A 21,597-nucleotide genomic window follows, 5' to 3' on the forward strand; every position below is an offset into this window, starting at 1 on the left:
TCATCCTTTTTCAAACGCTTGAGTCCCTAAACAAAAAGAATTCAAACGATTAACGAAAAAAATCTTTAAACAACCCGAGCCAAAAGCAAACCTAAAACCAAGTGGTGAATCGACAAACAGATGATGAATATTACCTACAAGCAGACTTTTTAGTGGATTATTTGTACGGAAGATGCCAAAAATATTACTCTACATATTACAACTAACTACGTATCTTCGAAAAAATTAACTCTGGTTGAATTCTGAAAAGGAAAGTAAATAATGCTTATGTTAAATGATTAAGTTACGTCATTAAGTGACACTTTGCAAAAACTAAATTTGGCATAGATTGACCACCGCGTGGTCAGCGTTTTGATTTGTATAATACGTTCTACCTATTCACCACCTACTTTAAACTTAAGTTATTTCGTATCCTTGAAAGAGGTTATGTTAAACATGTACAGCTGAAATAACTAGGCCTTACACTCATGATTATACTTCATTAATCAATGTTTGCTCCTCAATAGTTAAAGAATAATCAAAACAGCTTTAGACCATACATAAACATGGTTCAGATTGCCAACTCCAAAAAAATTGTACTTCAAAAATGCTTTGGACTTACAACCTTAATAACTCTCTAATATAACCTCTAATATTACGCAACAGTATGAATATATCGTTTTAATGAAAAATAATTGTATATTTTTTGCATAAAATATACATTCAGTCAATCAGAAATAATTCAAACATATCAAATGGAATGTTTCCTTTTATTTTATTTTTATGTGAATTATAATCTCATTTATTTTGTTCTCATATTTATTCCCCTATCATGTCAAACAGCAGAAAGAAAAATAATATCTTGTATGAAATAAGTACTAATTCAATGTAACGTTTACATTTTATTCTATCTAAACCAAGGAGATGAAAACTGTTCTTTATACGTAATAATATTTTTTACTACAGGAAAAACATATAAAATACATACCACATGGTGAAGGCCTTTACTTTTTAAAAGTGAGCAAAATTGTTTACAAAATATAAACTACTTTTATTAACAAGAAAATGATAACTTGAATTTATTTCTAATTCGATACTCAAATTATTTTTTTTATTATGTATGTAACATGTTTACAACGTATGTTGACAATACCTGTCATTTTCCAATGTTAGTTTGTTTTTGACTCATAATTTTTTTTGATGGACACCACAATTTTTTAGTATTGAAAGAAAAATCATTTTAGGAAAATTCTTTAAAAACTGTTGAAAGGTTTTTTGTTCTAACCAAATTTTTTACAAAAACCTAAGATTTGAATAATCAAAAATATTTAAACAGTTTTTAATGAATGTTTTCCTTAATTGAGAAGTGAAATTGGATTTAGAAAATAACAGTTGCTACATCAATATACCTTGTATGCATATATATAGGTATAGTTTTTACAACATCAATATTTTTGTATCAGTCAAGTACCAAGATTAATAACGTACATAACCAATCATTTAGTCAAAAGCGCGTAGGGTTATGAAATACAATTACGTAATGTTTTGAAAATTAAAACTAACAATCATTTTTAGTATTCATGTCTTGGTATGCAAGATATCTTTGATGATGGTTCTAACGTTTTATTGTGCCATTCGATTCCGTTCTAAATATTAAGGATACGTACTAATCAGACCTAAAAAAATGCTCTATTGAACATACTTTACAAAATGAAGTTATTCAAGATAATTCATTTATCATCTATCAGTCTTCACCAATTTGTAAATGAATAATAAATACTTTACTTAGGTTTAAATTAAGAATAAGGACGAAGTATTATTGTGCATAAAAGTTTAAGTGTTGGGCTATTTTAATTTGAAAACTTAAGATACTTATAGATCAGGTTTATCAAAGGCACGGGTTTCATGAAAAAACAATAAGAAAACACTTCCAATTTTGGTGTCCAATAAGTATAAATCTCACAACTGAGATATTTTAATACTATATGATTAGAGAAAATGATGCCTTTTAGAGAGTGATGTATCAATAAGGACATTTTCAAGGATTGATAATAGAAATGGAATGTGATTTGAATAAACGGGATCGATGAACCCATTTAGACGATTACGTTTTCGATAGACTAATAATGTCATGACATAACGGTGTTGCATGTACGATTTCTAATAGGAATGTATTTAAGTAGAGAAGACCGGTTTTACCGGATTAAGCCTGTTAGTATTCTATTGTAACCAAACAATACTAATTGACTTGTGCTCAGCTTTTAAAGTTATATAAATGATTCTAATTCAATCTCTAATTTCGTATAAGTCCTTAACAATACGTTGGTCATTGTTGGAGAATTAATTCAACCTTTTTATATATATTTCAAGGTATGTTATATTATACAAATACATTATTATTTAGAATGTTTTTAGCCAATTACATTAAAAGAATTTGCTCATACTTAACCATATAACTACTTAAACAAATTTAAAATTAATGACGTCCATGTATCTAAGAGTGAGGCTCATTTCTATGATATACACATTAGAGTGTAGATTCTAGTATAGCTATAACAAAATAATATCCTATTCAACAGTAACATCTCCTATGTATGTATTTTTGTCAGCTATTGATATCTATGCTTTTAGCTCTTATTAGTGTAGTGGTTGTTGGTCAATAAATTAATTATAATTATATATTTATAAGCTGAGTTGTACTGCTGAATGATTTACAGGCTTTAATTAATAGAAAAGTGAGGATTTCAAATTTATCGAGAATTTTAAACAAAATCCAGGACGAGTGTTTACTAGTGTTGACTCCAGGAATGCTTAAATTGAATTCCCGGGAATTTTGAGGAGATTCTTTCATCCATTTTGAAAAATAATTAAAAGCAACAAGATTTCTGGTTTTTGAACGGATGTAGAAGCCGTTTCTAATAAAGTTAGAAAAATTTGGAAACTCTTCCTCTTGAGCCTTGCAAAAAAAAGCATTTATTGATTAATTATTTTAATAAAGCTTAAAATTCTTATCTTCTAATCAACGGGTATTTCAATAAACTCCTTATCTCTTTCTGTGATAATTTAATTCAAAATATAAAATATTTGCTCCCCCCCACAATTTTTTTTGTGATATATGGACTTGTTAATTATTTTAGTTTTTACCTACCTAGTATGAATAAATGTATTTATACCCATTAAAACTTTTTATAACAAACGCCTTGTATTGGGTAATAGCTTTTTTTTAATAGAATAATTAAAAAAATAAATTAAGGACTAAAACTTTCATAATTTCTATAAAGCCCTTAAAATAAATGGTGCATTCAAATTCTATATTAACTAATATGGAAACTTGGTATTTATTTGAGATTTTTCCTGGATCCTGTTTTCCCGGTATTTTATACCTATGGCAAATTCTCAGAAAATCCTTCATTTTATTTTTCTTAATATAAGTGCATTTAGTCTATTTTAATTTGAGAATTCAGTATTTTTATCACTTTATATGATAAAATGACCATATAATCGTTAGTAGCACAAAATGAGTATGAAATGGACAAATTGGGAAAAAAAATTTCGAGGAATATATTCTTGAAGATACTTTAAAATTGAACATAAACACAAATAATATAATTTTTGCTTGTCAAAATAACGAGGTCTCATTATATTCGACCACAAATAATATATATTTTAGAAAAGAAATTCAATATTGATTTGTGATGTAACATTCTATTCTATTACAATGGAATATGAACTATATACAATCTATGCCCTAATTGATAATAATAAAGCCTTTACAAAAGTTTATTGCTTGACCAAAAATTGAAATGAGGAATAATTTTTTATTATATTTTAATTTTTAATTGTAAGGTATTTTTAACCTTTATCGAATTAATCCATTAATTTTGAGTATGTTCCTATATATCAAATCATTTTTGTCTCAGAATACAAATGTTTGAATGTTTCTTCCATTTTGGGGCATGCTTACGGGGAAATAGCTAAAAGTTTGATTAAAACCTATGTACATATAAATCATAGTCAAACAATTGCAAACACTTCCTTGTGTACTCCTAGGCAAACTCTTTCATATAGCTGATAAAAATGAAATGGATGAAGAATTTGATGCAATCCTATAATAATTTTACTAAATTTTGAAATAACTTGATTAGAATTTGCTCAACGGGGGAATAAAAAGAAAACCTCTATGTTAGATAGATATTTGAACGTTTTCTGAAAGGCTGGCGAATAATTCACCTGAATCAAAAATCATGTTGCAGGAAGGAATAATTCATTTCATCGTAGACTACAAATATGTAATCCTACTATTGACAAACTTCATCGAAAAATCCGGATAGAACAAGCTTCCACAGCAATAATCAAACGTCCAATACCAAATGGAGACGTAGTAGGAAGAAAAAAATATAACGACTTAAACCACATGCTTCAAAAATTTTTTCTATAGTTATGAAAATATATGAATAATAATGGAGCAAAGGTTTTTTATTTTTATTTTATAAATTTCTAGAAAATATTGAAACTCTGTATATTTAGAACTTTAAATACATTCTTATTTGTCTTTTTTTTTTTTTGTAAAACTTGTATTTGAATAAGAATAAACTAAACTTCCCCTAAAGTACTAGGATTAGGATTTAATAGGAAATAACGGAGGACTAAGATACTCTTGTTTCCAACCTAATCTCACAGCTTTGTCTCATATAGTTTTAGACAGCAAAAATAATCAAATTATCAAATATTGTTAAGTAAACTCAAGTTTAAATAAATACTTTTAATTAAGTATATTTTAAAATATATTTTCATTTATTTTACCAATGCTTCAAAAATTACCCCGATCCTTAAAATGGTGGAGCAAGAAGTTTGGAGAAACTTTCATGTCAGATTGAGTCCCTTAGATTGAGTGATTGTAACGTCCTCACAATATAAGGATAGTTGGAAGATTGAGTGGCTCATCTCCAAAATACAACGTATAATATACGCAGTGAAGCAGAAGAACCAAGAGCTCCCTTCATGACTCCATGGTTACGTTTCTAAGACAACAATAATCCTCAACTCCTTTTTCATCGATAGGAGATACAAATACACATGTTTTAGAGTGTTTATTAATAATGATTTGCCAGAACTAGCTCAAGATCCTCTCTTCATAATATGATTTATTTATTAGATCTTTGGATTTGCCGGTTTTTGTTTTTTATCCTTGTGTCGTTGACTTAATATTAATTAAACATGCATTTGTCGTTTCTTCTTTTTATGTTTTAAGAAAAACCAGAATGTGATACTAATGTTTCAATTGTTTTATAAATGTTTTGTTTAAAATGAATGAATATATTTAAATCTTAAAAAAATATATTTCTTTTAAGCTTTGACAATTTGTTTTTTACTCAAGTAAATATTATGTAAATAAGGTTATGATAACAAGTAAGAAGGTGCAGATTCATATGCTTTTAATTTTTCAAAAGAGGAGTGGATGACGAGGAGCTGCTGATTGAAGAGGAAGATGCCGTCTTCTAAGGATGATATTCTTCTTCTCTTTATTTCTTCTTTTCTCTAATTTTTTCCGCTCTTGTTTTTGTTTAGTTTTTGTGTTTTTTTTATATATATTACTTTCACTCCTTCTAAAAATATTGAACAGCAATTCAGTTCTGTGTTGAATCCATTACATTATACTGTGCTTTTTTTTGCTCGAAATAATACCTTGTAATTTTTAGCTCATTTGAATCTTACTTTTTATTTCTCCATCTGCAATTATTCAATTGAAAGTAAGTTGAATATGAGTTTTTCTATGTTATAACGCTACTGCCGTAGTATAAAAATTATGTGGTCGAATTTCAAAAATTGAGTCATCATTAATGTGTTCATGTTCAGCTTATCTTGAACATGTTCTAAGAAGAGTTATTATTAAATACTCTTATTTTCTTACTTCTATAAATATGAATCTTACATTCACTTGTTATAATATAGATTTAAAGAATAATTGAAACAATTCTGCCTCTTTCAAACAATTATGAAACGATTAAAAATTAATTTTTATTCTGAACCATTGTGTGTTTAAGAAATTTTCTTTTTGTGACGTTTAAAACGATATTTTTTTCACCATAATGACATAAAATAAGTATACAATCACGTCACATTCTATGTTTGATTGCGGTTAAAACTCTCTAATTTATCATATAAATTATATTTACATAAGACAGCCTTTATATCAAAATGTCATCTTATGTGGTCAAATGTCAAAAATTGAGTTATCACCCCTGTACTCATTTTCCATTTCTCTTAAAAAAGTTGTAAAAAAAATAATTTTCAATAAAGTAGATCTTTAATATTCTTGTTATAACATACATTTTAAAAAACAAAATTGCTTTTGTCTTTTCAAAATAATTGTGAAATGAATAGAAATGACATTAATATTTTAAAGCCGTGATAAGTAAATAATTTGCATTGTATTCGTATGTTATTGTCCTTTTAAACAACTTGCTTTCTTATTATGGCGATGAATAATACAATAGTCACATCTTACAACACTTAAATTGATGCTATGAATTGATTAAAATAAGCGTAAATAGCCTATCTGTATCATAAATGATTTGAATTGTTAAAGTAAAACTTTGATCATCTTTTCAGTAAAATAAAAAACTGTGACAATATATTTATTAAAAAATACACATTCTACAAAAGTTCATTTTTACAACCAAAAGAAAAATAATATATATTTTAAATTTTTGATTTACTTTTTTGATCATAAAAACATTTCATACTATTAACATATATTGAACATTTTTCCTAAAACCCCTTGTCAATCATCACAAAAAACAAAACTAGGACAAAGAATACTAGGAACAATTTTATCAATTATAAATTCTAAAAAAATTCTACCTTCATACGCTGTAAAATTCATAATACATGTAAGCATTCAAACCCACATTTAGAAATCTTCATTACAACGTATATTAAACAAAAGCAACCTGTTTCCCCTAAATAAAATTTATAAGTTAAATCTCTATTTAAACTTTCTTGGAAAAATTTGGATCCTAAATTGATAATGAAGTATGTACCTTACATAATTAGACAAGTCAAATAAATTTCGTTTTTTTTCCCTTTGATTAAGATGGTTGGTTACTGATTTTTTTTACGTCCATTTTTACGTTTTATTTTTTAAACACCTGCGTAATTTAGATTTTTTTTTTAAACTTGGGATATCTAACAAGATATAAAGTTTTTAGGTATGTGAGTCCAGATTCAAATATATCGTCAGTATTTTTCGATAATTACAAAAAATTATGAAAAGTTGAAAGTCTAATAAATTCCTTATTTTCAATCACAATCACAAAAATTATAGTTTGTCGTAAATTAAAAACCTAAAACTGTATAATAATTAGAAGAACATCCTAAAAATTTGCTAATATAAGTATTGACGCATTCCAGAAATAAAAGAGTTTAATAAATCATTTGCATATTCGTAAATATACGAATTAATTTTTATTACTTTATAAAAACCTTCGTAGAAACTCATTGACTTTAAAAGTCTATAAATATGTAAATATTTAATGAGATTTTATAGGTCACGTCTAATTAATTTTTTTTAATTGTTTGAATCTATCGTATTGCAAATAATTATTTTTATCTCTTCTTTTTGTTATAGCCCGCTATGAAATAAATTTTTTTAATAAGATTAATTCAAAAAGGAGCTTTATCTTTGAGATACTGTGATATATTTATCTGAAATTGACAACAATAAATACTTTTTTTTGAAAAGGTTCTTTATTTTAAGATAAAGCCTATACTTTTAACGATCGAATGATATATTTTACACTATTTATTATTTCTTCTTTTTGAACCTATAAGCATCAATTTTGTTATTTCAACAGAGATACTCGAGTTTTAAACGTAATTAAGACATAATTTAATCTTTTCATACTCTGCTTTAAAATATGTTTATACCATTTTATCACTATCTTCGACACCAACCGTATAGAAAAAGCTATGAATCTTTAAAATAGCAAAAGTATCAAAAACTGTATGGTTTTTCTCAGAAGAAATTTAAGGCCTTAAAAAAAGAGTGAGGCCATATTTGGAAATTTTAGTAGTAAATTTAGCGTTGTTGATTTGGAGATATTTTATCTGTTGAATAGTGTAATTATTATAAGTTTAAACTAACTTTTTAAAAAATGCAACCGAATCTTTTCCTTTAGAAGGAATTATAATTTTTACAGCTAGAAAAAGTTTGTACTATAAATCTGCCAAATAATCCTATAATTTTTTAATTTTTAGTAATCCATTAAATTCAAGCACCATTAATTATAATATATAACCTGAGCATAAAATTTGTAAATTGAAAAACATCAATCTGCATTGAAATACATACTTGTATACAATAAACATTTTTGGAATTTGTCAAACATTCTTCTCGTTTATTCATTAAAAAAAAGTATTTCAATATTTTCTTTACAACTATTAAGGAAGGATATTAATTTATTTTGTATTTTTCTTTAATATTTTTACATTTAAACTTATTCATATTTATATTATACAGGTATATTCCTAAATAAAAAGGTAAGCATTCAAGGCTACGGTTTTGTTGTTGATATTATATATGTATGTAAGCACGTTTTGCATACATATATGTTCTAAAATATGGAATAAAGTGCTATACCAAAGATTAATAAATAAAGAAAAAACAAAGAAATTATAACTATATTGATATGGTTGCATAAAATATGACCTTAACACATGCGAGGTGTTTTTTTTTGGCTGGGAGTCTTAAGAGTATTTTTTATTTTTCCAATGTGTTAATATTATTATTTAATTTTTAAAGAGATAACTTTTGAGAAGTATAGAGTATCTCCATTTACTCAGGATTTATTCGGGTTTTACACCAACAGGAAATATTTTTCAACTGGAAAATCCTGCATTTAATTATTTAATAATATAAATTATATATAATTTATTAAATAAGTATGAATTAACCAAAAAGATTTTATCATTATTTATATCTCAAGTAAATGATTTGTTAACTGCTTCATATCAGCAAAAAGTTATGTATTTATAATATAATATTTGTTTTTGATGCAGTATGAGATATGACATTTCAGATCTATAATATCTTTACATGACGTGTGAAGTGCCAAATTACTTTTAGCTCGTGGGTCAGGTTGTGTATTTCACAAATATACGACCTCCTATCTCCAACAAAAATTAGTTCGTTCATCACTATCTGTAAAATTTCTTTTTGAAATAGTGGGTAATTCAATATACAGAATTTAAAAAAAGGGACATGTATGCTCTAAAAAACACCTTGAGCACTATTAATGATAATGCTAAAAATGAAGGACATGATACTTAAGAATATATTATTGGTAGGACTACCTTACAAGTTTATTTAAACCTCTTAAAATATAAACAAAAAATAGTTAAATTTTTACAGTATTTATTATTAGATATAAGTGTCATATATTTGTCGGGATACCGTAATAAAAAAATGGCTTCCAAGGACGCTGGGAAATGCAAAATCCTAGCTTATAAATTGTGAAATACGTGCAATATCTAAGTAATATATTCATGACTTTTAATTGTATTTGAAATAATATAAAAATTAAGTTTTTTATTTGTTTATTTTTCTTCACGAAGAAAAAAACAAAAAACTTAATTTTTGCTTTGGCATAGCTAATCATATCAAAATGAAAATAGTTATAAGTGTATTCATATTGTTTTTTAATCATTAACTGAAAAACTCTCTTAATATTATTATTTATACTGTATATCACGAAAGTATTCGTTAAGTCTTTCACCCGACATAGGTTGGGTTTTTTCATGCCTTTTAAAAATATAACGTTATTTTAGGATAATTTTGATGCAAACACATATTTCGATGTAAAAGAACTATTCAGATGAATATCAAATTTAAAACCAGTTGATAATATATAATAACATAGCAAGATGTTTTATTTTTTATGTTATCTTGATTAAAATCCTTACAAAAATGTATCTAATATTACAAAAATCGAAAAAATTAAGATTTGATATTTTTTTTTAATTACTTTATATCAAAGGTAAAACTAACGAATATATCTTATATTACAACTTAAAAAGATTTTCTGTACAAAAAAAAGTTTATCTTGATTGATTTGTTTTTTGTCTAACTTTCTATTTTTTATGAAATATTTAATAAATAAACAATGCTAGATGGGGTGAAAAATACTTTCCAAAATAAAATAAAATTTATTGGACTAATGGTTATAAGTATTTAATATTTTTAAGGGATGAAGATCAGTGTATTTGATTACTTTTTATTACAGAATTAGTCATCTAATCTACTCATTTTTATTAAATTTCGAAGACTTGATTTTTTTAAATGTGATGTGAGTTAGAAAAAGTAACTAAAGTCTTCCAGTTGTTCTCCTTGAACAAAGGTGTCTCTTAGGTGATTATAAAAACCATAGGAGCCTCCACGTCTATGATATTTTACAAACGCTAATGAGCTTTGCCTTTTGCGTAGTTAAATTATAAGAGTATACATGAAAGGGAGCTAATGATGATTAGGGTTTTTCTGCTTTCCCCCATGCATGTGCTCTGAACGTTGATTGGTTGAATTTGAATTAGTTCTTGCTAAGCTATGGACAATCTTCAACAATGATTTGATAAAAAATTTATATATGAGAAGAATTTTCCAATGACCAACTAATTTTGAAAGTTTTCTTCTGTTTCTTTTTGAACAAAACGTTGCAAGATACAATGGAAGCAAGGAGATGTACTCTATTCAGTCTCTCTCTCCCCTCCTTTTTGCAAATAAAAAAATTATCATCCAGGATGAAATATTGTATGTTTCAAAAGTAATAATATACTTTTTTGTAATATTACCTATAGGATACTATACTCATTTGATATTATTACAAATAATATTTTTTTTTTGATTTAAGACGCTTATTTATTTTACCTAGACGACTACTTTTTGTCACGCTGATTTTTAGCAATAATTAGACCCCCACAATAATTCAATGTAACTTGTCATATCTATTCAGTATTTTTTGGGGATTTTCGTTAAAAAATATTTGGTTTTTGAGAATTGAGTCCTACATCTCTGATGGGCATTCACTTAATAAATATTGAATAACTCAAGCTCATTTACATATTCCTTCTTTTTTTGTTCTTTTGAATACATTTCAATAGTTAGATCAATGATATCACTTAATATTTGACACATATATATCGTCTTTACATTTCCCAAACTTTCCTTCGGGAAGAAAAAGAAAAAGGGACCACAAATTAAAAGATAGCTTTCCAATAACGTGATGCTTCCTAAACTATTATTCAACGGTATGACAAGAAATAGTTTGAGTATACGAAAAAATAATAAGACAGTAGTAAATAAATAAACTCCTGACAAAAAAAAAAACCTTCTGATAAGCGTAGTAATTAAGCAAAATAAATCAAAGGGAAACTTTATCTAAATACTTTCAAAAATGAAGCAAAATCAATCTTTTTATGGTCTAAATCCAAGATATTTACTAATATAAACTTTATTTATAAGTAATGAAATTCTGCTCAGAATCCATGATATTTGTATTTTAATAATGAAAGGAATGAGATCTTGTGTACCTTTTATGTAGACTATTTTTTTAACTACGGCTTTTCTAATACCTACAGAGTAAATAAGCTTATATAGCACGAAGAACAAGTATTACATTCACTTTCATTGTTGGGTTTGAGGAAAACAAATATTAAAACATTCTGCAGATGACATCCTCGCCTAAGAGGCGGGGATGTCCCCTTCTTTGGAACTTCAACTTATCTATGAATCCCCAAAAAATGAAAAATAGTAGATTTGATATGTATATCTGATTTTGTTAAGGAACTTAACGCTATGTTATGTTTCAAAATGACTCTCGTTGGATGACTTCAATTGAAAGAAATAGATTGACCATGTCTACGTTATAAAGTGCATTAACATATTTACTCACTTGATCACAACTTCTGCTCTCAGAAAATCTACATTGGAGTGTAATATAGTGCATTTATGAAAACTCTCTATGGAAGTGAAATCAGGAGTTGAGTGGGACTAAATGGACCAGAATAAAAAATGGTATAACTTTCTTGGCTTTGAGCGATGAAGTAACTATATCTGGATTTATATAGGGTTAAAAATTTTAAATATTTTGGGGATGTCAAAAGAAAAAAGAAATCAAAAATCAAAGTGATAACCATATGATAATTTGAAGAATGTTTGAAGGAGAGCAGCTTGGCTGTCATGATCTTCTATTTGTAGTCTATCAAGAGTTTTACACTTAAAGCGCCTAACAAATTGTAAAAGTGCTACTCTCCAAAATTTATGGATAAATACTCGTGGTTATACTTAATACTTAGATATCATCTTCTCAAAAATGATGATAACAGCTTTTGAAATTTAAAAAAACCACTGTTCAGGCTGCCAACCACAACAAAAATCTCACTCAAAAAAATGCCGGTCGTTCCTAGAGAAGGAAATAGAAAGATCATGAGTATATTTATTTCGAGTTTCAAGGTCAAATGGATTAATTGTAGTATTAAAATATCTATATAATTAATTGGTGATACTCCATCTGAACAATAAGAAAATAAAGTACTAAACCTTGAATTAATTATGTATTAATTTATACAATTTGCACAAACTACTAACTTAATAAACCAATTGCATTTTAAAAAAGAATGCACTAGAGTTAGTAATAATATTTTTTTTTTAGAAAGCTCATTATAATATGACCAAGATAAAATATAATATAACTCATGTGAGCATATGTACGATTTTTAATCATGTCGTGATCCATCACGGACAAATAATTCAACAAGCATTCACTTCTGAAATATATTAGACTTATTTTCCTTTAAAAAATAAAATGTACTTTCTCTCTTTCTCTCGAAATCTGAGAGAACGACAGCGGATAGTTGAAATTCAAATATTGTAACCTTTTAATAATAAGAAATAATTTTCTAAAGGGGACAAAAATAATAATGTAGTCGATCCATGGACTGAGGGATGTGGCTGAAGGAGATCAAATCTACTTAAGTAAAGCATTACGACTTTTTTGTAATTACTAAGGCCCATTACAGCTTAATTACAGGATGAACTTTATAAGTATCATGGAGAGGAACTTCCATGTTATCAAATCCATTAACTCCTGAAACAGAAAATTACTATAGGCTATTAATATAATAGAAATATACTGTACAAACTCCAATGATTGTCTAAACCTACATGAAAGCTTATTCGAGTAATTATGCTCGATTGAGTCGAGATCCCTTGCCTCCTACTCCAATAATATTTACTTCAATTTGAGAAGTTATTTCCTCATTATTAAAAAATTGCAATATTTAAATATTAAGTATCTGCTGTCTCCGATTTCGAGAAAGAAACAAAAAGAATGGTGCGTTGGTAAATTTATAAAATGTACTTTTAGCTTTTTGTCAACCATCCTGTGGTCTGATTAGTCTGTATTAGTAAACAATTAGTAAAAAGGTTTTAATAATTTTAAGGACAAGTGTAAATACAGTAAATTTATTATAATAAATGAATCCAAGCCATTTTATTCAGAATAAAAAGTGTGACAAATTCCTTTAAATTTTACATTTCTCATTTATATTCCGCATTGTTTTTGTATATGAATATTTTATTTATTACATTAATAAAATATTTAATTTAAAGTTATACAAAAATTTAATTAAATAACTCAAAATTAATATAAATTTTTTTAACAAGGAATATTCATAAGTTTATCGTAAGAGAAAGCTCACAACTCTTGAAATATGAAAAAATCAACCGTTTTAATAACAAAAAAGCATTGTTGGAAGATTTAATTCTACTTTTTTTTAGTGATATGTGTATATTGTATTTTTTGATATATTCTTTTTTACCTTCCTTTTATAAATATCATAATTTTGTTAAAAGTGCTGTCATAAGTTAAACGAAGCTTTTTAGAAAAAGAAAAAATTTGCATATATATATGTAAACGCTATTTGAATATTTTTTCTTATGTTTAATTTGTATTATTAAGAAATTTAAAAAAATTAATCATACAATTATACAGGAATCTCTTTTTAAAATTAAATATTTATTAACTAGACAGAGAAGTTCCTACGGGTAATACTTTTGTAGGAGAGTAAAATTACATTAAAAATCGACAAAAAATTTCATTTTTTGAAAATTTTAAGTGTAATTATCAACTAACCCAATAAATAACAAATTTGCCAAATATCTTTTGAAAAAGAATAACACTTCCATTTTTTATTTGTTTTTCCATGAAACAGAATTCATTTAAAACGTATATAGCATGTTAACTTTTTTTTGTCCTTCAATTGAAATGATATGTTCCTAAATCTAATAAACATTGTAATGTCCTTCATAGTCCAATTTTCTAGTTTTGTGGCTTTAATAAGGCCATAAATGGCCACTTATTTCTTGCAAAATTCTTTTTTTAAAACATCTACATGATTAAGTATTATTTTTCATACTGAAAAATACATATTAAAAAAGAACACAATATATATAGTTTGTCCCTTCCAATTTTCATATTCTTGGATTTTTAGTTATTTGTGAATCAGAGAAATTATTCAAGTTTTGTTAGTTGATATTCTATTTTTGTATGTTTATTGATAGTATTTATACAAAATGTGATTCTCTGTAGACCACAAAAACATAATTTTTAGTGCTATAAAAGTTATTTGTATTTTATGAGGTAAAATCAATCAGAAACCCCTATTTATCAATACAAATTAGTTGATAAGATAAATAAATGTAGTTTAATTGGGATGACAAATTTTCTTTTAGTTAAAAATGGACTCAAACCTATAAAATGGTAGCAATGCTTAAATGATTATATTAGAAAATTCTTGAAAAGTACATTTGATACAAAAAGAAAACTATTTGCAGATTTGTATTTAATATATATGTTTTTTGTGATTTGTGTATATATATATTTTCGCTCAAAAATGTGGCCTATTTATCAGCTGACTTCAACATGATTCTAATTCTAGTCGTCAGCCAAATTAGAAATTACAAATACTTTGTAACGAGCGCTTATGTCCTCTCCTAAATAATTAAATGATAATGAAAACATCTATGGAAAAATAAGAAAATACAACGTTTAGATTTAGAACTACAAAAAATTAGGACACGAAGAAAGAAATATTTTGTACAACTTTATCTATTGTTGCTGACAAGGGAATAACCAAATGCAAATAAATCTTGAGTGTACCTACATATTTCTTCCTCAATTAATTACATGTTTGTACTTATGTATACTTTAATGGTTATTAATTACATAATACTATTGCATGAATTACTATTATGTACTTTTTCGTGTAGCATTTATTAATTTATCTCATATCATTAAAAAAAATGGAGTGAGAAAAACCATGAAACTCTCACGCAAATAATAAATATTATTATTTTGCCTTAAACTTGACATATTATTTAAACCTTTGATTCAAAACATTTCTTTGTTTGTATATGTATTTACATTTGTAAGTAAATTAATAAAAAAGCTGAATATGTTTTTCTTTGATGTTATGCTTAAGTTTATTTTTTTCGATTAAAATTAACGTATTAATAACAATAAATGATGGTGTAGTACATTTACAAAAAAGAAAATATATTAAATTTAAATATATAACATATTTCAATTATCAGTCTACAAATTAAAAAAAAAATTGCATTTTCCAACCAAACATTCTCTTACTAACGTAAAATATGTACGGAAAATTGAATTTCATTAGCATTTTAAGTTTTTTTTTCTTGACCATAATGTATGCAATTTTATTTAATATTTAACAATTTAAGAACACAATAGGCTTGGAAAACAGTTAAAATCATAAGTAAAAAAAACACTAAGAAAAAATAAGATTATTATGAAACGTTTAAAGCAACTTTAGTGAAGTACTAAAAATCATGCTAGTTTTGTTAAAACATTATAATACAATTTTACAATGGGCATATACAAAGAAATGTTTTGAATCAAAGGTTTAAATAATATGGAGAGTTAGAGGCAATATAATAATATTTATTATATTGTATGAGAGTTTCATAGTTTTTCTCTCTCCATTTTTTTTTAATGATATGAGCTGAATTAATATATGCTACACGTAAAAGTACATAAGAGTAATTCATGCAAAAGTATTATTTAATTAATAACCATTAAAGTATACATAAGTACAAATAAGTAATTAATTGAGTAAGAAATATGTAGGTACACTAAAGATTTATTTGCATTTGGTTATTTCCTTGTCAGCAACAATGGATAGAGTTGTACAAAATATTTCTTTCTTCGTGTCCTAATTTTTTGTAGTTCTAAATCTAAACGTTGTATTTTCTTATTTTTCCATAGATGTTTTCATTATCATTTAATTATTTAGGGGAGGACATAAACAGGTTGTGACCCCTCGTTACAATGTATATATAGTTTATAATTTGACTGATGACTAGAATTAGAATCATGTTGAAGTCAGCTGATAAATAGGCCACATTTTTGAGCGAAAATATATATATACACAAATCACAAAAAGTCTATATATTAAATACAAATCTGCAAATAGTTGTTTTTTTTTGTATCAAATTTATTTTTTAAGAATTTTCTCATATTATTTTCTTTGACTGTTCGTAATATATAGACAATAAATTGCACTTTGATTATAATTCCATAGATTTTTCGTTGTTTGAAGTAGATAAAAAGTCTTGTTTATTTAGTTGGCATTTAAAATTTTCTTCTAAGAGTTTCTAAATTCCAATATAAGTGTGAGTTAAGATTTTGGAATCCCACAAAATATGGTCGGTTGTTTCCGCTGTTGTTTAACAGAAGAAACAATTAAATCAGCTGACTTTAAAGTATTTGCCAGCAACTGCAAGAGTACCTGACAAAACTCTATATTTGAACCACTTCTCAGGCGGTGTCAACAATTTATTTCTAATTGTTTTACTACTTTCTTTGGGAGTCCTTGCAATATTGTGGCGACTTAGATAAGAAATAAAAGGAATAAGAGTTGCTTAATAAATATCCAAAAATATTTTTTGTAGTAAAAAACATTAATCAATTTTTGAAATTGGATCTCATATATACCAAATTTAGAACTTACAAATCTTTTGAAGTCAACTCATTATAGAAAAAAATCTTTATTTTCAAAATTTAAAGCGCTTGAAAGTTCTAAAAAGCTCCCATTAAATTGTGAAACTTAGTAAATATCCTATTTGATTCATAAATACTTCGGTGAAAAAAAATAAAAATAAGAACTCTCCCCAAAAACTGGACAGTGTAAAAACCGAGTGGTACATTAAAATCTGACCACATAGAATTTAAAAATTTGACATAATATAATTTATTGCTTAACAATAGAATTCCAAAAATAATACTACTATAAATAGATGTTTGTCTGAGCTCTCTTAATAATTAATGTAGCCGTCCTTAGCGGCGATGATGGCTTCCAAGCGGCTACAGAAGGCCTGATACCCGCTATGGATGTAGTCCTCTGTCATGGTTTCCCATTACTGGCTGATAGTGGCTCTGAGTGCCTCAAAGTTTGGATGAAGGATACTTCAGGCCTACTCCTCGGAAGTACCGAATAGGTTTATTCGATGGGATTGGCACCAAGGCTGTATGGGGGACCAAAAGGGTCTAAAAAGAGTTCAACAGTCATGATAAAAAACTCATCCAAAAGAAAACCATCTCATTCGATAGATTTCTTTCATTTTTGGTGTCAAAAGTGGCCTCTCCACCCTCACAAGGCTCTTTCCACACACTTTTTGACAGCTATCTAGATAGTCTGCTATGAAACATCGAGATCTCTTTCAATGACCTTCATGAATTTGAAGAGATTGAACTGGACAGTTTTCTACGACTCCTCCGGATCCAGTTAGGCATTTTTGACTAAGCCCTGTTTTTTCTCCGACGTTTCGCAGTTTCTTATGGCGTAAACAGGGGTCCTGGAGACGTCCAACTGCTTGGAGTTCGTGAATACAAATTTGTTGATCACGTTAAAGTGTCATTTACTCGAATTGTACGTAACCGTCAGAGCTCAGATTTGTTTTTACTTTGTAACTCTATGTTTGAGCTGTAATATATCGAAATATTAATTAATTTCAATCAATCAACCTTTATTATTTATTAAAATATGTTCATATTTGAATTAACCCCTTGGTGTCATTATGGACTAAACGGTCAATTAAAATATTCAGGTTAAAATACATTGCAAACTTTAGATTAGATATCAGAAAAACATTAATAATTACTCCTGTCAACACTTTTAAGACAGTTGATGAGAAAAAATTTGGGGATTTGATAGGGATATTCTAAGAACTTATTATTTCAACTTAAGAATGTACTCCCAGATGATAGTGAGGCTAAAAAAATGCCATAAACTGCAAGTTGAACTTGATTGAAGTGTACTTTTTGTTGAACTTTACACATATATTCTAATAAAAATGTATTTTTGGATTTTTAAATCATCACCAACTAATGCAGTCTCTCAGATATTTTTTAATTTCTAAATATTTCTGTCCTTTTTTTATCATTATAATAGCTGAAAATAATAATATGCACAACCAAAAATTAACATGATGACCCTGGCAACTTGAAGAATGTCATAGAGAAGAGCAGCTTAGTTGTATGAAATTAGCTACAAGCACCAATGAGATAAAGGAAATTTACTGCGTATACATTTGCAGGACTTTCCGTGGACCCTGTATATGTATACGCAGTAAATTTCCTTTATATAATTATATGAAAGGTTGGAAGATATTACGTTTTAACTTTAGTTGCGTCGAAACTAGACCAAAATAAACAGTTCGAACAAAATAACCGTTTTGTTAACCACAATGGAAGCCAAGAGAGATGCTATAATCAAGGAGTACATTAAGAGCAAATCTCGACCAGCTATCTTGAGGACCATTGAGAGATACGAGGAGACTCAATCTATCAAGGATATCCTCAGATAAGGCCGACCAAGGTCAAAAAGGAAGCTTGGAGTCGTCCTTTTTTTCAATTTGCTTGTACAAGTTGTTTGATGTATAAACAGCGTTGTCAGATTAGTCCATTCTAGAACCTGTTTTCAAAAAATATCATTTTGAGTGAACCAAAACATCAGCTTCATATGAATATTAGCCCAAAAATATTTTTTTTTGTTCAAAAAATGTTTCTGTGCGACAGGGTATAAAGGGTACCTGAACATTTACTTACCTTTATTATTCATACATATATAACTTTCTAAATATAAATGTAATTCTATCTCTTTGAAAAATAATAGTTATAGTAAAAAAAAGTTTCTACGAATAGGTTGGATAAGCGCAATGTTAAATCCTAAAATAATACCTATGGTTGTATTTATGTAGTTTTAAGTGAGTATCCACTATCAAGGTACAAACACACGTAAATACAATGAAATTGGCATGATATATTATTGAGCTTGGCAGTATTTTTAATATATTTGTATTTAATACTTTCTCTTTTTTGAACTTTTATTGTATATTTTATTTCAATGTTTAAATATTTTTGTATTGCAACAACAATTCATCGAAATTTCAAAAGAAATTTGTTTAATATTTTATACTCAAAAGATTACTTTTTTCCTCATACGATATAAATTAGAGTATGTATATATGTCAAGTAAATGTCTTATGTATCTGTGTATACTAGGAATTTTTTCTCGAATACTATTTCTCTGAGATTTGACAGTTTGAAAAAATTCCTGGTAATCCTGTATTTAATTCATGCATAAATAACTTTCACTTTTATAAATATATTTTCTACTAAAAGTTAGCTTGTTCATTAGTTAACACATGGGTTAAAAAGTACCAGGCTTCACACATTGATGACCATATTTTTTAAATCTACAAAATTTCAAATGATAGATGTTAAAATTTCACGACAAACTGTTATTTAGATTGTGAGTTATTGTGTTAAGTGTGCCTCTACTTTTGTTATTTTTAAAGCAATGCATCGAAAACAATGTCATATTTTATTTTTACACTTCTTCTTGATGAGAAAAATACCATTCAAGCTATACAATTGTTTGAAAAGTGTTTTGTGGACTCTGTTCTTAAAAAAAAACTAATTTTGAACGAAAAAAATGTGTTTTCTTTTTTAAACCCAGGACTTTTCAGCTCATTGGTTAATATTTCGATATTGTTTATTGTGGGTCAGATTGGTTTAATTAAAAAAATGTATCCATAGGCTTTAAAAAACAGCCTGCACACTATTAGTGATAATAATTATAAATAATAATAATTTTTTGGTTAGTTTAATATAAAATTTATTATATCTTCTTAAAAATATCTTAAATTTCATACTATTTATCATTAACTCAAGAAATCCCGATATTTATATTCCGATTATATATAGTGTTGACGCACCAAATCAGCTGGTATTTATTCAATAATTACAGCAACTGCTCAACTTGACTCTCCTCAGTTACCATTGTAGCTGTCATTGATTCGTTATTCTTCTTCTGGTCCTGTATTCTCTCTTGATGACTCATTATTAATTTTGTTCCTTTAATTGGTCATATGAAGTTGCACTGATTAAAAATAAGTAAACATTATATTATTAAATTTACTCCATATGACCAAGAAATCCTCTTGGAAGTCCATATACCTACATATAGAATTTATGTCCTTCTCTAGGAACGACCGAGACACATATTGAGTTAAAAAGAATAATTTCTCCAGAACGCGTTGCCCGTTGAGCTACGTCGTTCCATATATATTTTTTAATTTACCCCTCCTTCTATAACATTATTTAATTTTTTACTTGGTTTCCATATTACGTCTTGTGATTAGCTGTTGTGCTAGATCTCTGTTTTTCACCTTTACATTCAAGAAATTTTCTTTGCTTTGTCTTTACAGACTTCATCAATGAAAATATTCGTTCAGTAGAGACTGGTGACTGCAGGAAGGCACTAAGATTTGTCATTAAATCTGATTATAAGTAGATCATATTTTGAAATTAATGTATTTTAGTTTATACTGAACCTGTAGAATAATTTTTAAAGATATTTGCAAATGGTCCCCTGAAGATAAATGGTAATGCATCCATTGATCATCAAAATAGTTTAATTTATGTTACGGTGGAAGTAAAGGGAAATGTATAACTAACGGAACCATAAATGGCGCTGAAACGCTTGAATTTTGGGATATTTTAGGATAAAGAAGCCTTAGCTTTGAAATTATCTCATTTTTATCAAAAGTCAATATTTTTCTTATGGGGTTACATATATCTACTAGGAGCCTTAAAAGATCCGTAAATTTCAATCAGTAATTTGATCAAATGGACTATTGATTAAGTTTGATGATGCCTTTCCCTTAAGATATACTTCATTAATATTTTTCTGGCATCTTTGATTATTTGGAAGGATCTCTGACTTCATTATTTGATCTTTAACAAAAAAAAAAATTAACATGTTGATTTGTGCATATGATATAATAATGTAACCTTAAATGCTCCGATTTAAATTCAATATTAAGCTTGTTTAACCTTTGTAACGTACACTTTAGAAATTGTAATTTGCGTATGGTTCTATAATCGCTTACTGTTTGGAAAATTCCACATTTCCCAATAAGGGGTTAAAAGATACACACTTAAAACAGTTTCAAATGTGTATGTAATATTAAGCACAAGA

General features: G+C 27.0%; 1 protein-coding gene across 1 annotated transcript in view; it reads left to right on the top strand.

Moving 5' to 3' along the window:
- Positions 1 to 5,572: 5,572 nt before the first annotated feature.
- Positions 5,573 to 21,597, top strand: part of LOC121118468 (potassium voltage-gated channel protein Shaw) — a 275,596-nt gene continuing 259,571 nt past the window's right edge. Inside the window, exon 1 of the mRNA XM_040713050.2 lies at positions 5,573 to 5,729. The gene's annotated coding sequence lies outside the window, so the exon portion shown is untranslated. The remainder of the gene's footprint in view (positions 5,730 to 21,597) is intronic.

The sequence above is a fragment of the Lepeophtheirus salmonis genome, chromosome 5, assembly GCF_016086655.4.
Source record: "Lepeophtheirus salmonis chromosome 5, UVic_Lsal_1.4, whole genome shotgun sequence".
NCBI classification, from domain to species: domain Eukaryota; kingdom Metazoa; phylum Arthropoda; class Copepoda; order Siphonostomatoida; family Caligidae; genus Lepeophtheirus; species Lepeophtheirus salmonis.